A 17,084-nucleotide genomic window follows, 5' to 3' on the forward strand; every position below is an offset into this window, starting at 1 on the left:
GCATCAGACTAAAATGACATAAGGTATTTATCACCTTAAATAATGAAATGCAAACAGGCATGTAATGTGTTTGAATGGGGAAACTATAAAATAGTTTTTCATTAAGATAAGATTTTGTTTGATACGTTTTGCCATAATCATGCAGCTCTATTACAACGACAGAGCTAAAACAGCAATGTTTAAAATGTTATAGACTACATTAGTATAATTATATTTTAATTAATATTATTTTTTTTAATATCATGACATTAGACTGGATAATCATCGCCTGTGATTTGAGATATTGTACTACAGTATAAGTCTTATTTGTACTATTATATTGGCACTCAAAAGTAGGCCTACTTGTTCTCTGCCTGGGGGAAACATTTTCATTGGAGCAACTCTAATGTCTGTTTGGGAAAAACGGTACCGGCAGTAACTAGTTAATACCTTTAAGTAAGGAATACTTTTTAAAAGTAACCTTCCCAACCCTGGTACTAATTTAGAGAGCGACTGAACATAAAGGAATCCATCATTCCCCTTATGTGATTGATGTCATTATTTAAAAACGAGCAGACATTTACAATTGCATTTGGCTCACAACATCACATTCAGCAATGGAGTAGCCTACTGTAAAATGCCCTCAAACCTAAGGTGCCGGCTACACAGAGCTGGATATTTCTGAAGCTAGAAATTTTTTTGTGCTGTTGGGGCTTGCAGCCAGCAGCCACACGAAGCTGGATATTTCGGCTGTGAAACTGGATATTTTTTAAACCGAATAAATAAGTGAAGACATTGAAAAATATCCGATTCACTGGATCCGTGTAGACATGGAACCCGGATATCTCTGAAGACTTTACTGTGTTTGTGCTTGTCCCCCTAGTGGAGGTCTGGGGAATCAGATTATTTTAGACCTAGATATCTTTGTGGTGTGGACCTAGATATTTTTCTATGTGGATATCTGAAAAAACGGGATATATGACCTATCCAGCTCCGTCTGGCCTAGGCCTAAACCACAGCATCCATCCATCCATCCATCTTCAACCGCTTATCCGGAATCGGGTCGCGGGGGTAACAGTTACAACTGAGACCTCCATATTTCCTTATCCCGAGCAACTTCCTCCACTCCCTCAGGGAGTATACTGAGGCGTTCCCAAGCCAGTTTGGAGATATAATCCCTCCATCTGGTCTAAACCACAGCAACCAAAGGTAATTTGAGGAGACCTATTATTGTTTTAATTTGAAGACGAGCCATTCATTTGAAAGGTTTTGATCGGAAACACCAGACAACCCTCATTCCCCCAAAACAACTAAACAAAAACAACAACAAAAAAAGGTTGTTTTCTGTAGCCTACCTAAAAAAATAAAAATAAAAAAAACGGGTTCCGGGGACTCGATTCGGTCTCGCCTCCCGCCGGACTCGGACTCGACTCGGACTCGACTCCCGTCGGTCTCGGACTCGACTCGGACTCGGCCCCCTCCCAGGGGGTCATGACTCAGACTCGACTCGGACTCGAACCTCATATGACTTGGACTTGACTTGGACTCGCTTTAGGTGGACTCGACTACAACACTAATACAAACCTGTTAGAAAATATAATTTTTGATGTTTGGAAAATACACACTATAATGAGCCTGGTGTGACTAATCAAATTTCTTGTCACTGTATTGCTCTGTCGACAAGGACTGGGATATTTAATGCCAATTGCTGTATCAACAAAGACTTAATGACTCTGGCCACAATGTACTGTATGAAAATGGGGAATTGGGGATTGACCGTTAATCGGGACATTAAGCCAAAGGATATTATATTATACATGAACTTACCTGTACCTATTGGCACGTCCTAATTTCACATGCCATTTTGGTTTTGCAGCTAGGGCGAGTACGGTGGTTTGATTTTTCCCACCCCAATTTCCCTGCAAGGGAAATTGGGGTGGTTGTATTTTGTCTCCCTCTTTGCTCTCCTATTGCGACATTTTGATTGTGTCAAAAGTTTCACCTATTAATTAATTTATGTGCTATGTCATCACAAACAGAGTGTGCATTTCAAGGATAAAAAAGCAATACCCGGAAGTAAGCAGTATGGTGTGTTTTGGTCGGGACTTTCGCTACAAATCAAACATGACTAGAAGTTGTTGAGCAGTAAATTGCGCCAATAAATCAAAAGATGGGTGGAAAATGTTTAATATTCCGAGGGGTTCCCACCCATTTCATAAAAACAGAAGATTATGGCTACAGGCCATCAAAAGGGGGTTCCAGTGGTCCCAAAGTATAGTGGTGGGAATCACTGTTCTGATCATTATGCTATACTTTACCTGCTCACAGTGGCTCAGTCTGGTTAAGTTCTCCACTGCGCATTTTCAGGTTCAGCTTGAGGTGGTGGGCTGACATCCAAGGTGAGATGTCGGCCAGACATGCGGCAATGGGTTCTTCCACCTGGGTGGCAGAAGGGAGGATAGCTCCATATAGAACCTCACCCGTCGCTGCATACTGTTGTGCTCCGAGATGAGGTCCTAAAAAGATGGCGTAGCGATCGCGGGGACTGCCGCAACAACGAGTTGGAAAACACTCAAAACAACATTTTATCCAAAAAGTAAAGGTAGTTCCGAGCTCACAGACTGTGGTTTACCTAACCTCGGTAAATAAAACATCAACCACGGCGTTGGGAAAACTGTATCTGCTACAATGGGAAAGATGCAGTACTTGCACCTGCCGCCGGGGGCTTTTCTGAATTTAATGAGACTAAATAAGCCATTTAAACCGCTTTCCCAACGCCGTGGTTGATGTGGTCTATATGGGGCTAAAGGGAGGAAGGACAAAAACAGTTGAGTGTCATCATTTCCAAATATAAACTAATACTCCCCCTCCAAACACACCATAGCCAACTGCTGCTAGTGTAAAAGATGCATCATCGGAGTGACAGTTGTAAACTGTTCATGTATTCATATTACGCAAGATGCTGATCACACAAAAACACATCAACAAAAAGTTTTTATTTAATGAAAGAAAGATGATTAAATAATAAAGAAATTATGGGTGGGCCAGCTTTCTACCAGGCCCACCCATGGCTGTGACCCTTGAGATGAGTCACTGACTTGCGTACTACAAAACTACTGTGAACTCAAGTTCAGGGTCTAAAGCCCATGATAAACGTAGCAATATTTTCATCAATATCAACCAGCAGCGACCAGAGGTGTCAATTGGGTATGGCCACCGGCAGCACCATTGGATTAATCTTTCTGTGCACAATCCAGCTCTTGCCTCCCGCGACTGCATGCACTAACGAGCTCGCGCACGATCATTTCACGTTTTTCTACTTTTAGGTCTCCAAAATCTGTGTGATGGGACCTTTTTCTTGTATTTACATTAACCACTTGTCTTCTGCCCTCACCACACGTCTGCGCATGTGGCTATGCAGCGAGCTAAACATTCTTCATAAAAAAGGAGCCAAGACAGGAGCTGAGCTTGACAATATTGTGAAACTAAAAAAAGAAGAAATAAAGAGCATGAGTAAATTTCACCTAAGGTAGAAGCAAAAGAAACACCAAAATGGGTAGGTATCTTAAGCAAGCACAAAACAGCATATCAAACTGTATCAAATGTGCTCAAATACAGCCGATCTACAGATGCAGCAACATTACAAACATTAAACCAGAAGGCAAGGCTTGGTAACTAAACAAGTAAAATAAAAGTACATGTTCCCCAAAATCACTATGCATTCAAAAAACAGACTTATAAATGTATTTACTTACAAACTTTGCTTCACAAAGGGCATGAAAGAGACAGGACGAACATCAAACTGTAGCTCAACTGACTGCCAGGTGCTATAATCAACTGATTACTGTTAGTAGACACCTGGAGCATTCAAATGTGTAACTTTATGAACAGAAACCCCTGGACATGAAAGAGGGCACTAAACTGCATTAAAAGGAAAACATACTATCAAGTCCTTGTAGTGGGGGAAGAATACTCCCTGCCTGACATCTGTAAGATGTCAAACTAATCGAAACTAATTGTCCTTTGAATTGTCTTTTGGTAGGAGGACGACAACTTCAGAGACAGGTCTGAGGAACAGTTTTGCTGTACCATCCCTGATGTTGCAGCCTTTGGAGTCAATTTGGAGTACCACAGTCTGACTTGAACAGCCTCGCTGGACCTCTGATAGTAAGGAATCGCCTGAGCGCATTGATGAAGCTGGAAGTTGTAATGTTTGGTACTGCTCACAGCACAAACCCTTATTGTGAAGTTTGAGATACACGTTGTTGCACACCTTATTCTGACAAGCACTATACCGGATGTCAGTTGATCCCCGGTACTCCTACAGAGACGGTGAATAAACAAGAGCTCCCGCGTTAAGCTAAACAGTTATATTTGTACCATTGACTCCAGTACTCCAATGTGTGTTGCTCATGAGTCATGAGCTCATACACGTAAAGATGAACGCCCACCGCTTACTGTTTGCTTGACCTCCTTGTGTTCTTCGCGACACGACAGCCCAAGGGTCGAACACATCAAGCCCGACATTAGTGAAGGGTGGGTGCTTAGGCGGTCAGCAGGTAGATCTGCCATCTTCTGCTCTTCTATCTTGCCATGTAGCTTGCGACAGATTAAACAGTTGTAGATCATACTGCTGATGGATCGCTTCCCTCCAATGGCCTGTACACTAAATCCCTTGGTGCTGTCATCTCTGCTCACAACTATCACTGCTATGCTGATGACACTCAACTGTTCTTGTCCTTCCCCCCTTCTGCCACCCAGGTGGAAGAACCCATTGCTGCATGTCTGGCCGACATCTCACAGTGGATGTCAGCCCACCACCTCAAGCTGAACCTGGACAAGACGGAGCTTCTCTTCTTCCCAGCTAAGTCTTGCCCCATGCAAGATTTCACTATTTCCATAGATAATGCATTGGTGACTTCGGTTCCAACTGCTAGAAACCTTGGTGTGGTCCTGGACAGCCAGCTATCATTCAAGGCACACATTGCATCAGTCACCCGGTCCTGTAGGTTCACACTCTATAACATCCGTAAAATCAGACCTTTCCTCACCCAGGAGGCAGCCCAGCTCCTCATCCGGACATCTGTCATATCAAAACTTGACTATTGTAACTCTCTCCTCACTGGTCTCCCGGCATGTGCACTTAAACGCCGTGGCACGACTGGTCTTCAACCAGCTTAAGTTTTCACATGTCTCTCCCCTTCTCCGCAGCCTCCACTGGCTCCCGGTTGCGGCCCGCACTGAATACAAAACACTGATGCTGACCTTCAAAGCAGCCAAAGGTATGGCTCCTCCATACCTCCAAAACCTGATCAACCCCTACACCCCCACCCGTTCACTTAGATCAGTGAACTATTGCCCGGCTCTCACACGTCGCCCACTTATTCATTCAAGCTTCCAGAGGTGGGGTCCCAGGTGAGGAAAGACCCCAACCAAAAGTCAGAAAGCTTATTCTGGCTGCTTCAAAAGTGTAATAAATGAACTCAGAATGTTTTAAAAGCTACAAAACAACCCTAACATTAAGAAAATTGGACATTAACTGGCTGGCGTACTGTTCTGGGAGGTCCCAAACTAGATGACCCCCAGAAAGGGGGTGGGGGTCCGGAAAAGTTGACACCCATCATTTTCTCATAGTTTGGACTCTATAGAACCAGGATCTGCAAAAAATTTTAGCACAAAAATCCTACGGAAGTACACATCGTACCACACTACAATGCCATTGCATATCTAAAAGTAACAGACACACAATGACAGTGTGAAGTGGGGTTAATCTTGGGTAAGGTGAAACTGGCTCCAAAACCTGACCTCACTGTTTCTAGACTTGAGCTTGGGGGCAGCTGTCGAGATGGCAGAAGTCATCATGGAGGAGATGGATGCCAAATTGGATGATGTCAAGTTCTTTTCTGACAGCAAGAATCAAGGCGATCCTATGTTTATGTCCACAACAGAGTACAGTGTATAAAACGATTGACACAAACTAGCTAGTGGAACTACGTTCCCACTCATCTAAACCCAGCAGATCAGGCTACTAGGTCTTCCTCACCTGGGACCCCCGGAATGACCCCTGAGCCTTTCTCAGTACTAATTACAGTCCTGCACTCCACAACAAAAATGAGTAGCTAATACCAGGGGTCTTCCACAGGGGGTCTGGGACCCCCAGGTGTCCTCAGAGTTACTAAAGGGGACCAGACAAATCTCTGGTCACCCCAACCTCCCAGTCAGCCAAGACATCTGACTGGAAAATACCCTCCACTCTCTGAATTCCATCGATTTTCTTCAATTGGTGGAAGCTCAGGGCAATTTGTCAGGTATCATTTATACTGTATTGTGACGTAGTTGGCATGGAGGATATGTGGTAGCAGTGCAGCTCCAAGTTCTTTGACTGAAATCCCATCCCATTACCCTGCATTATCACAGATGCAAGGTTGTTGGACCAAATTAAGTGTTCCAATGACTCGAATTTTGATGGAAATAAGTAAGCCTTGCCCAGCCCTGAGGCTCATAGGGCAGGAGTCCATTAAGTACATTAAGTACCCATGGACAGTGGACATACATGATAATAGTTTGTCACAGGGACATACCCCAATCCAGCCTTTGATGCTGAGGTCATACATTCAAGATGTATGACAAGGTCCATATATGGAGATCCCTGATGTCTTCAATATTAAGCCCATATCTAACAGGACTTCATATGGGAATGCCCATATATGGAGGCCACATCGGCCACATACCACACTAACAGAATCCATATATGGCCAAGACAGCCCATATCTGTGTGACTGGTTCTACAGACAGGGATGTATGGGCATAAAAGGGTATATTATTTGTCAGTTGTCATGGACATCATAGGACTTTCACATAACAAATAACTGGGTAAGCATGTTTGGGCTCTCACAGCATATCTCCATATACAGTACATGGATCTCCATATATGGGTACCAGGGGTCTCCATATATGGGTAACAGGTCCGATATACAGGTACATCACTGACCAGATGGCAAAGAATTGGCGCCCTGAGGCATCTTACTAGTAAATAGTTAGCGTGTGTCCTCGGACGTGTGCGGTTGTGTCCTCCTGTAGCTCCCAGTATTCTTTCCTCTTCTTTCTTTTTCTTTCTTTTTTCTTCCTTTCTACGTCTTTTCCTTCTGGGTGACCCCTAACACTGGCCAGATCTGGTCTGTACCCTTGTTTTTTTTTTCTGTTTTTTCGTGTTTTTTTTTTGGTTCGGTTCTGACCAGCTGGTCGGAGACTGTGAACAAAGGACTCTTGTACGCAGCCTGTTTAGTGAGCGGAGTTTCCGAATGGTGCCGTTTTTTTCTTTTCTTTTTCTTTATCTAAAGTAGTGATTCGGGCCGTAGGCCTACACGGTTAACGGTGCCTGAATCGACCGGTGCGGGGTTTCTTTTGATACGATCCGTGGAGGCATCTCAGGCTAGAACAGTCTGGAGAGTCAAGACACGGCCACCGCCGGGACTACTTTTACGCAGAGCTTAACTCTGCATGTAAATAAGACTTTTTTTTTATTAATGTGAGAGATCATGCAGGTCATTGCAGGTTAGAATTTCTTTTAGAACTTGAATATCTCAAAAGTAGTATTTCAGCATGGCATCATTCTATAAGCCATATCTTCAAAACTGTTGGGTCAATCTCCACAACCAATATATCATTTTGTAGCTATGATTCAAATGAAATGAAAAAATGAAAATGGAAAAAAAATAAAAATGCAATGACTAGCCGTCAGCCGTGCTGGGACACATATGACAATATAGGAATCTCCATATATGCGCATAAAACGTAGGGCCTTGGTTTGATGCCTGTGGATCTCCATATATGGGCATAAGGGGGTACCCTAACATTCTCATTTTCGGCCTCCATTTTCTGTACAATGTCACGTGTCTCGTTTCAAGCTGGGAATGTAATTTACAGACATGTTAAGGGTAAACAAGCCAAAACTGCAAGAAATCATCATGTCAGATGTGGGATTTTTCATCAATTGTGCTTTCCAATCGGACCTTGTTGACAATGTGGGCTACATACAACTCAGGGACACACACTCGCCCTACACAGCAGCTGTTGGGCTCTTGGACAAAATGCTGTGCAAGGGTGAAGAATTCTGTCATGGGTTCATTGCTATGCCACAAAAAATGAAGTAACAGCAATTAGACCTGAATTGAAGGCACTGCCTTATGCAGCACAACACCAAGGACGTCGTGCCATGGCTTGCATAGATGCAGGCAGAAGAGCACAAGACAGTATAAGAAAAAAAGAGTCAACACTTCAAAACACCCTGATGTCAGATATTGACAATCTCTTCAAGTTTATCTCGCTTATCTGTGAACAAAAACTAATCACACTACTGGATAGTATCGTATCTCATCAGATCCAGCCACTGAACTTGTGGACACAATTATGGGCAAGAGTGAATCAACCTGCAATGCTTTCCTGGATATTATGAAAATAATAAATGTAATAAAAATGTTTCCTGCTCTGAAGACAATGCCATGGGACAATTCTAGTGGCCATGTGAAACAACAGCAAAAAAGGAAAATGTGCTTACAACCAAATCAGTACCAACTGCCCATTATACCTACTGAGAAAACCTTTGCGCTCGTCAAGCGACTTTTCCCTGAAACCCCTGCAATTCTTAAGGGAGTGTGGCTTTTTGTGGACAGGGCACTATTTGTCTGGGTCCTCACAAGGTTTGTGACAGAGAAGTTCTTAATCTCTGAGATGGGTTTTTGAGATTTCCACTGCTTTGCTAGAGGCTTCTCGCTTCTTGGTGGTGCATTGCAGGCTTGGAGAGCAAAGCTGGGGTCTGTTCTCATTTTGGCTTCACTGCACTAACTCTACAAAGAACGAGAAGGTGGGTATGAAACTATATATTTTTTTGAAATTGGAACCCTGGATCAGCCATTGTTCTTGGAGAATGTGTGGAAGTTTCTCCACAATATCCACGTTTTAAGTCATAATAAAGCCATTTTGGCTTTGCAGCAGGGGCGCGTATGGTGGTTTGATGTAATTCTTTCCCACTACAATTTATTTTTTAAGGGAAATTGGGCGTGTTGTATTTTGTCTCCCTTTCTGCTTTCATATTGAGAAATGTAGATTGTGTCAAAAACCATGTCTCACTTATACCTGTAGACACGTACAGGATCTGACACAAATGTTTACCTGATGATGAAGTTAAAGATTTTTCTTTATTCTTTTAACTATCTAGCTTTCTATATGCTACTGTCTTTATTAGAGCCACATAACAATGATCAATGATTGTTATTGTGATTTAAATGATCAATGTTCATTTAAATACAGTGAGACACGACAAACACCAGCAGTGCCGCATGGACAAAAAACTAGCTTGTCAGGAAGTTGGAAATAAAAACCCACCCATTCACAACTACGTCCTGCAAGGTTACACTCTGGTTAACCTCAATCTTTTGTGCTATATTTTAAACAATTCATATACATCATTTTTGTCTGCCAATATATTGTACTCATCTTCGATGATGATCTCTACCTGGTCCAGGCTGTCAAGTCCCAGGTCTTTCATATGTGGCCTGCAGCTTCTCTGGGTTTATCTTGTCAACAGTGCTGCATACACAACTACTAACCAACATGGCGTTTTACAACCAGACACACCTTTGATCCGACCAATATGCCCTTGTTTGGAGATCTCTACCTGTCAGTCTGTGTCCCTTTAAAGCCCATATATGGAGATCGCAGATCATGTCATACTGTATGGAGCCCGCCCACCCGCTGGTCGTCCCAGCCAATATTATATAAGCTAACATATCATCACCACAAGGTGTCTGGGGCTGGGGGCAACATACAGCTGAATTCATTCAAGTTTAACTTGAACTATATCCAGCAGATTCTTAACAAAAAAACTGAAGAGGTGCAAAGGATCTGCTGCCTGGGCACCTATCCTGTCCTCCCTCTGAACAAATAACACACAGAAAAGAAAAGAAAAGAAAAGAAAAGAAAAGAAAAGTCTAATCAAATCTAAATAATAAAATGAGTGTCTAATAATTGACGTGTAGTGTGGAAGCCTTTAAAACGGCTGTTGTTTGTATAATAGACTACTGGGCTCAAGGTCTTTACTCCAAGTAAGTCTAATCGCAAATGAACAGAAAAGAAGCAAATAAATCTTATTTGGAAGACACACCCCCTTCCACTCTGTCTGTGTGTGTGTGTGTGTGTGTGTGTGTGTGTGTGTGTGTGTGTGGGTGTGGGTGTGTGTGTGTGTGTGTGTGTGTGTGTGTGTGTGTGTGTGTGTGTGTGTGTGAGGGGTTTTCCCGCACAAGTTGCAACATTGTTTCATTTAAAGCACGGGAACCTCTCTGCTCCCAGCCTCCCGCGCCAAATTCATCTTCCATCGCCATGATTCTTTTCTGAATATCTGCAGGCTTTTGGTGTGTATTTTACTCATAATAAAGCCATTTTGGCTTTGCAGCAGGGGCGCGTAAGGTATTTTACTCATAATAAAGCCATTTTGGCTTTGCAGCAGGGGCGCTTAAGGTGGTTTGATGTCATTTTGCGTACAATTTCCTTTTTTAAGGGAAATTTTAGTTGTATTTGTCACACAGGATCTGACACAAAGGTTTAACTAATGTTCAAGTTCAAGACTTTCTAAACTATACAGCATATGTCTTTATCTACATGATCTATTCAGGTAAAATTGTACATTAGAACAACATGATCAACATGTTCATTTAAAGACAGTGAAACACGACAAACACCAACAGTGCCGCAGGAACAGAAAACAAGCTTGTCAGGAAGTTGGAAATAACTTGCCACTCATTCACAACTACTTCCTGCAAGGTTACACTCTGGTTAACCTCAATCTTTTGTGCTATATTTTAAACAATTCATATACATCCTTTTTGTCTGCCAATATATTGCACTCATCTTCCATTGCCATGATGATCTCTACCTGGTCCAGGCTGTCAAGTCCCAGGTCTTTCATAAAGTGTGATGTGGCCTGCAGCTTCTCTGGGTTTATCTTGTCAACAGTGCTGCATACACAACTACTAACCAACATGGCGTTTTACAACCAGACACACCTTTGATCCGACCAATATGCCCTTGTTTGGAGATCTCTACCTGTCAGTCTGTGTCCCTTTAAAGCCCATATATGGAGATCGCAGATGTCCTCAGTAAATGGCTATGGAGATATGGGCTTTCCCCTTTTGAGGCCATACTGTATGTAGCCCGCCCACCCGCTGGTCGTCCCAGCCAATATTATATAAGCTAACATATCATCACCACAAGGTGTCTGGGGCTGGGGGCAACATACAGCTGAATTCATTCAAGTTTAACTTGAACTATATCCAGCAGATTCTTAACAAAAAAACTGAAGAGGTGCAAAGGATCTGCTGCATGGGCACCTATCCTGTCCTCCCTCTGAACAAATAACACACAGAAAAGAAAAGAAAAGAAAAGAAAAGAAAAGAAAAGAAAAGAAAAGAAAAGTCTAATCAAATCTAAATAATAAAATGAGTGTCTAATAATTGACGTATAGTGTGGAAGCCTTTAAAAAGGCTGTTGTTTGTATAATAGACTACTGGGCTCAAGGTCTTTACTCCAAGTAAGTCTAATCGCAAATGAACAGAAAAGAAGCAAAGAAATCATATTTAGAAGACACACCCCCTTCCACTCTGTCTGTGTGTGTGTGTGTGTGTGTGTGTGTGTGTGTGTGTGTGTGTGTGTGTGAGGGGTTTTCCCGCACAAGTTGCAACATTGTTTCATTTAAAGCACGGGAACCTCTCTGCTCCCAGCCTCCCGCGCCAAATTCATCTTCCATCGCCATGATTCTTTTCTGAATATCTGCAGGCTTTTGGTGTGTATTTTACTCATAATAAAGCCATTTTGGCTTTGCAGCAGGGGCGCGTAAGGTATTTTACTCATAATAAAGCCATTTTGGCTTTGCAGCAGGGGCGCGTAAGGTGGTTTGATGTCATTTTGCGTACAATTTCCTTTTTTAAGGGAAATTTTAGTTGTATTTTGAGTCCCTCTTTGCTTTCACATTTAAACATTTAGCTTGTGTCAAAGGTCAGGTCTCACCTATAGACACAGGATCTGACACAAAGGTTTAACTAATGTTCAAGTTCAAGATTTTCTTCCTTTCTTTCTTTCTAAACTATACAGCATATGTCTTTATCTACATGATCTATTCAGGTAAAATTGTACATTAGAACAACATGATCAACATGTTCATTTAAAGACAGTGAAACACGACAAACACCAACAGTGCCGCAGGAACAGAAAACAAGCTTGTCAGGAAGTTGGAAATAACTTGCCACTCATTCACAACTACTTCCTGCAAGGTTACACTCTGGTTAACCTCAATCTTTTGTGCTATATTTTAAACAATTCATATACATCCTTTTTGTCTGCCAATATATTGCACTCATCTTCCATTGCCATGATGATCTCTACCTGGTCCAGGCTGTCAAGTCCCAGGTCTTTCATAAAGTGTGATGTGGCCTGCAGCTTCTCTGGGTTTATCTTGTCAACAGTGCTGCATACACAACTACTAACCAACATGGCGTTTTACAACCAGACACACCTTTGATCCGACCAATATGCCCTTGTTTGGAGATCTCTACCTGTCAGTCTGTGTACCTCAATGTAAAGCCCATATATGGAGATTGCGGATGTCATCAGTAAATGGCTATGGAGATATGGGCTTTCCCCTTTTGAGGCCATACTGTATGTAGCCCACCCACCCGTTGGTCATCCCAGCCAATATTATATAAGCTAACATATCATCACCACAAGGTGTCTGGGGCTGGGGGCAACATACAGCTGAATTCATTCAAGTTTAACTTGAACTATATCCAGCAGATTCTTAACAAAAAAACTGAAGAGGTGCAAAGGATCTGCTGCCTGGGCACCTATCCTGTCCTCCCTCTGAACAAATAACACACAGAAAAGAAAAGAAAAGAAAAGTCTAATCAAATCTAAATAATAAAATGAGTGTCTAATAATTGACGTGTAGTGTGGAAGCCTTTAAAAAGGCTGTTGTTTGTATAATACGCTACTGCTGCTCAAGGTCTTTACTCCAAGTAAGTCTAATCGCAAATGAACAGAAAAGAAGCAAAGAAATCTTATTTAGAAGACACACCCCCTTCCACTCTGTGTGTGTGTGTGTGTGTGTGTGTGTGTGTGTGTGTGTGTGTGTGTGTGTGTGTGTGTGTGTGTGTGTGTGTGTGTGTGTGTGTGTGTGTGTTTGTGTGTGTGTTTGTGTGTGTGGGAGGGGTTTTCCCGCACAAGTTGCAACATTGTTTCATTTAAAGCACGGGAACCTCTCTGCTCCCAGCCTCCCGCGCCAAATTTATCTTCCATCGCCATGATTCTTTTCTGAATATCTGCAGGCTTTTGGTGTGTATTTTACTCATAATAAAGCCATTTTGGCTTTGCAGCAGGGGCGCGTAAGGTATTTTACTCATAATAAAGCCATTTTGGCTTTGCAGCAGGGGCGCGTAAGGTATTTTACTCATAATAAAGCCATTTTGGCTTTGCAGCAGGGGCGCGTAAGGTATTTTACTCATAATAAAGCCATTTTGGCTTTGCAGCAGGGGCGCGTAAGGTGGTTTGATGTCATTTTGCGTACAATTTCCTTTTTTAAGGGAAATTTTAGTTGTATTTTGAGTCCCTCTTTGCTTTCACATTTACACATTTAGCTTGTGTCAAAGGTCAGGTCTCACCTATAGACACAGGATCTGACACAAAGGTTTAAAGGACAACTTTAGTTTTTTACAACAAGGGTTCATATTTTAGATTGTCATTAAAGAATATAAAAGATGAGTGTTAAAATGATTTCATTCACTTCTTTCTATTGTTTTAGAGATTCTTATTTCAGTGGTTGGGGGCATGCGTACAAGTGGCTATATGTCATTTTACACAGAATGAGCCCATTCCCAAGATACAACGCAATCTTTCATGGTTGGATGTGACTTATGGGGGCTAGAAGTGTTACTGTAAATAGCAATAAAGAAACTGCAGGCTTATTGTGTATAAAAATACATATTTAGCCACTTGTACGCATGCCCCACATTTTAGCACAGTAAACACGATAAAACAATAGAACGAAGCAAATGAAAACATTTTAACACTCACTTTTTCTTTTCTCTAATTACAATCTAAAATATGAACCGTTGTTGTAAAAAAACAAAGTTGTCCTTTAACTAATGTTCAAGTTCAAGATTTTCTTCCTTTCTTTCTTTCTAAACTATACAGCATATGTCTTTATCTACATGATCTATTCAGGTAAAATTGTACATTAGAACAACATGATCAACATGTTCATTTAAAGACAGTGAAACACGACAAACACCAACAGTGCCGCAGGAACAGAAAACAAGCTTGTCAGGAAGTTGGAAATAACTTGCCACTCATTCACAACTACTTCCTGCAAGGTTACACTCTGGTTAACCTCAATCTTTTGTGCTATATTTTAAACAATTCATATACATCCTTTTTGTCTGCCAATATATTGCACTCATCTTCCATTGCCATGATGATCTCTACCTGGTCCAGGCTGTCAAGTCCCAGGTCTTTCATAAAGTGTGATGTGGCCTGCAGCTTCTCTGGGTTTATCTTGTCAACAGTGCTGCATACACAACTACTAACCAACATGGCGTTTTACAACCAGACACACCTTTGATCCGACCAATATGCCCTTGTTTGGAGATCTCTACCTGTCAGTCTGTGTCCCTTTAAAGCCCATATGGAGATCGCAGATCATGTCATACTGTATGGAGCCCGCCCACCCGCTGGTCGTCCCAGCCAATATTATATAAGCTAACATATCATCACCACAAGGTGTCTGGGGCTGGGGGCAACACAGCTGAATTCATTCAAGTTTAACTTGAACTATATCCAGCAGATTCTTTACAAAAAAACTGAAGAGGTGCAAAGGATCTGCTGCCTGGGCACCTATCCTGTCCTCCCTCTGAACAAATAACACACAGAAAAGAAAAGAAAATAATTTTTTTTAACACAATGCCTCAAATCATGAACGCGGCTTGCGATTACGAAGATATTTGCCACACACAGTTGGACCAAGGAAAAAATGCTAGTCACCCTGTGCGTTCAATCGCAAATAACTTAAGTAATCTGTTTTTATTAGTGGTGTCCAACGATTAAATATTTTAATCGCGATTAATCGCATGATTTATGTAGTTAATCGCGCGATTAATCGAAAATAAGTCATCAGCTTTTATCAGGTCACAATGTAACTTAGAGGGATATCTTTCAAGTCTTTCGTGGCCCTATTAACTTGGGAGTGGAAATATTTGCTGGATTTATGCGAGAGTATGTTAATCTTTTATTCAAAATCAATTAAAAACCTGAATAAATCATGATGGTATTGCATTAAACAGACTGCAGCTGATGGGTATAAGGATCTGCTAAATGATTACTGTTGTGTCCACCTTTATGCTTTAATTATACATTGTAGTTTTTGTTACATCAACAGGGATGGACCTTGTAGCCAATATAGCCGATATTGTAGCCAATGTTTGTAAATATGCGATTAATTGCGATTAAAATAATTAATCGCGATTAACATAACGGTGAGTTAATTGCGATTAATTTAGTTAACTCGGACAGCACTAGTTTTTATCTGTTCTTAATGTACCTTAGAGGGATATATTTTTTGAGTCATTTGGGAGAGGAAAAATATGATGACTTTATGCAAACATGTTCCTTTATTATTGGAAATCTATTTAAAAACGCAAGTCAATCATAATGGTACAGTAGCAGCAGCAGATGGTTATATCTGCTAAAAATGTAATTTGAGTACTATAGTATCCACCTGTATGCTTTATTATAAAGGTTCAAAAGATAAAATAAAATTAAACTAAATGGAGCAGAGGATATTGTGGCCAAGTATAGTTTGTTGATTACTTGTCCCTGTAGTTTTCAACCACTTTCTTTTTTATCTTTTATCTTTTTAAACCATAATGGCATTTGTCTTTATTGATCTATTCAGGTAAAATTGTACATTAGAACCACATTCTTCTTCTTTCGTGTATGATCGTCCTTGATGATTGGTTGACAACATTGTATTTCCTGTGAGGTTACACTGAACCTCAATCTTTTAAGTGCTATATAACCAGTAAGACTCCCTAATCGGGAGATAAGCGACCGTTGGTCGCTTATCTCCACAAATAGGCCAAAAGTTTGTTTTACCAATTATCAAGACATACGGGCAGTTGACAGTTTGCCATGGTTACTCATTGAAGTTGAATCTCCATATATGGAGATAACCTACGCATCACACTAAGTCTGACCTCACCAGCCCATATTTGGGCATGAGCAACTTATGTCTCCATATATGGAGATATGATGACATCACACAGTCCTCAGCCGATGATGTGGCGTGATGTCATACAATACACAAACGAGCCCTACAGTATAAAGGGGCAATTCTTGCCAGGAAAGAAGCATTTCTTCGACTCAGACCTTATCGCCAGGGTTGGCTTATAGCAGCTGTCGGTAGGACCATATATGGATTCTGTTAGTGTGGATCTCCTAACAGGGCATCATCTGGGATACAATCCCTTTTATGCCCATATATGGAGATCCCTAACAGAATCCCTTTCATGCCCATATATGGAGATCCCTAACAGAATCCCTTTTATGCCCATATATGGAGATCCCTAACAGCATCCCTTTTATGGCCATATATGGAGATCACTAACAGCTAACAGAATCCCTTTTATGCCCATATATGGAGATCCCTAACAGAATCCCTTTTATGCCCATATATTATGGAGAAATCCCTGCTCTGAGTATCTGACATCGGTGTGATGTCACCTGTTTATGCCCATATATGGAGATCCCTGCTCTGCGTATCTGGTTGCTATGGTAAACAGTTGGTTGCTAGGGTAAAAAAAACATGGTTGCTATGGTAAACAGTTGGTTGCTAGGGTAAACAGTTGGTTGCTAGGGTAAAACCATGGTTGCTAAGGTGGTTGCTAACGTACACTAACAGACCAGCAACAACAGACTGTTGCCACAGCAACGTACACAAAGGTTTGTGTACACATGTGGTGTGATGTCATACTGATGCGGAGATATGAGCAGGGCAAAGGTGTGAC

This window comes from Nannobrachium achirus, assembly GCF_963921795.1.
Source record: "Nannobrachium achirus genome assembly, chromosome: 3".
Classification (NCBI taxonomy): domain Eukaryota; kingdom Metazoa; phylum Chordata; class Actinopteri; order Myctophiformes; family Myctophidae; genus Nannobrachium; species Nannobrachium achirus.